Below are 2,939 nucleotides of genomic sequence, written 5' to 3' on the forward strand. Positions count from 1 at the left end.
TTTAGCATTCATTTTTGTTAGGTGTTGTGACACTAACAAAGCATTGCAGGATTGCAAAAGTGAAAATCTGATGCCCACATCTTTCCCACATTTCCTAACAGTCTCTTGTGCTTCTGTGAGAGATTAGGCATCGCTAGGTAGGTGATATTGTTCTGCTGCCAACGTTAATGCTGATATTTCACATAACTCTCACTTCTTTTGAGAATTCATGTGCACCTCAGTTGCTTTGAGTGGCTGACCTTTCAAATACATTCATTTAATATAAATGGGTTTGCATGATTTTTTTAAAAAAAATAACTTACCTCCTTGGACTATTTTCTCATGCCTCCTAACTTCCTTTCTATCCTTTCTGGGATCCTCCTGCCACTAGTGCCTGTGTTTCTTTTCTTCCAAACCATTTTTTGTAGCCTTATGAATATATATTTCCAAAAAGAGGAATGCAAATAGGATGATAAGGCTGTCCTATTATTGGTGAGATGTTGAATAAAGGAAAAGATGCCACTGTTGTCTTGAAAGGACTTGTTTCTGCACAGGGCAACATTACATTATCCTCCTTGCAAAAACCCAAGTTGTCTTGCTTTCTGCCCTCAGGGCAACATTACATTATCCTCCTTGCAAAAACCCAAGTTGTCTTGCTTTCTGCCCTCAGGAAGCTCAATCATGGCTCTGTGTTGCAAGGAAGCCATTGTTTCAGGAGCTCTTCCAAACCTCAAGGACTCCGTTAGGATAGAATCCTCTGGTTGAGAAGCTGAAGGGTATTATCCTTTGGCTTGTGTGCCAAAACTATAGTTCAGTGTTTCTCAACCTTGGGAACTTTAAGATGGGTGGACTTCAACTCCCAGAATTCCCCAGCCAGCTGCTGGCTGTGGAATTCTGGGAGTTGAAGTCCACCCATCTTAAAGTTCCCAAGGTTGAGAAACACTGTGTTAGTTATTGAGTCTCACCATTATAGAATTTTTCAAAGAAATCAATAGCAGCTGCAAAATTAGAAACAAGGGGTAAAGTAGTAGTTAGGACATCTACTTTCCCTCCCTAGGAACCCCAGGCCAAAAAAAATTCTTTTCTCTGTGTGTATGTTGGAGTAGGTGCAATTTTCCATGACATTACAGGCACTATTTTTTTACTAAGTCTTAGTAAAAAAACACACACACAAAATCCATAAAACATACTTATTTGACAATATTTATGAACTGCCCTGATCAACAGGTTAAATAGTGCACAGCAAAACAATAGAAACAGTAGTAAAAACAATATAACTACTTATCTAAGTTGGGGTTGAAAAGCTGGGTAAAAATGTGGTGAATTGATTTGGAAAAGCAAACTGGAATCAATATGCAATTTTTCTGGTGGAAAAAGTCCGTGATTGTAACATGAATTTAACTAAGGCCCAGTTATTTTTTTTTCTCTACTTGTTAGCAATGTACAGGTCTTTGGGCAACACCAAGAAGTTACTTCAGTATCTGTAGAAGTGTATTTTTAGATGATTGCTAATTTACATACCGTGCAACAATTTTCTTCAGTGATGGATCATAGCCTCCAGCATTTACAAAGAACATCTTCTAGTTGATATGCTGGTCAGAGACTACAGATATTGTAGCCTATCTGGAGAATGCAATATTGGGGAAGGCCACTATAATTAATTGATATTAGGGCAATGGTTGGCAACATGGTACCTGAGTACCCATCATACTGCTGAAAGGAATGTTTTTAGACCAAATCTGATAAGTTTATGAAGTCTTGCAAGACTTTGGCTTTTTCTTTTGCCAGGGCAATCATGCAGGATTATTTAACCCTATCTAGAGTCAGAAAAAATTGCTGACTCCTATACTAAAGAAAGAAAATAGTGAGTACAGGCAGGCCTTGCTTGATGACCACTCATTCAGCAACCATTCAAACTTGTGACAGTGCTGCATCAGTGGTACTTGCAACTGGTCCTAGGAGTTCCAGCCGTCACAGCATCCATGTGGTCACCATTTGTGACCTTTGCCTGCTTCCAACAAGCAAATTCAGTGGGGGAGCCAGCAGGTGTGAGGTCCTTACTTAGTGACCTGTGGAGATTTGCTTAATGATGGCAACCGGGAGTGCTGGAATTGCTGTCGCTAAGTGGTGCAGTCATGTGATGTGCTTTATGACCATGTTGCTTAGCAACAGCAATTCCGGTCCCAGTTGCCATCATTAACCAAGGACTACCTATACTGTATAGCCTTGTCAGTGATAAGAAAGCAATCAAGAAATATGCCACAGATTAGCACTAAGAGAGCCACTAAGGCCTTGGGAAAGAGGTTTAAATGCTGTGATGTGTCTATACCTACAAAGATCAGATTCGTGCAAGCCATGGTATTCCCTGTGACACTATGGAAGTGAAGGTTGAACTTTGAGGAAGTAGGATAGGAAGAGTATTGACCCTTTTGAACTTTGGTGTTGGAGAAGAGTCCTGAGAATACCGTGGACAGCCAAGAAAACAAACTGATGGATCATCAAATCAATCCAGAGTTCTCACTCAAGGCACAAGTGACCAGGCTCAAATTATCCAACTTTGGACACATTATGCAAAGATCCTAGCTCTCTGGAAAAGATTCTAATGCTGGGAAAGGTGGAAGGAAATGGATGACCAGGGGCACAGTGGATGGACTCCATTACAGTGGCAATGAGTGAACCATTAGAAGACCTAAAAGACCAGGTTTGGGACATATCATCATGGAGAAAATCTATCTATGTGGTCGCTAGGACTCAAAAACAACTTGATGGCATGTAATCAGTGGTAAGAAAAACTCGGCTTGTAATCATCTCACAACTCTAGATCCTAACAGCATCCAAAACGAGCCCATGGTTCAGTGTCTGCAAACCCATGGTAAGAATTGCATTGTAGTTGGAGAAATAGGGCTTGAGAATGCAAAGTCAAATAATTTCTAACAGATCAGCCACTATTAAAGTCTACA

This window comes from Python bivittatus, unplaced genomic scaffold (assembly GCF_059951505.1).
Source record: "Python bivittatus isolate LINGU-HERP-01145 unplaced genomic scaffold, Pbiv_v1 ctg000850_np1212, whole genome shotgun sequence".
Lineage (NCBI taxonomy): Eukaryota > Metazoa > Chordata > Lepidosauria > Squamata > Pythonidae > Python > Python bivittatus.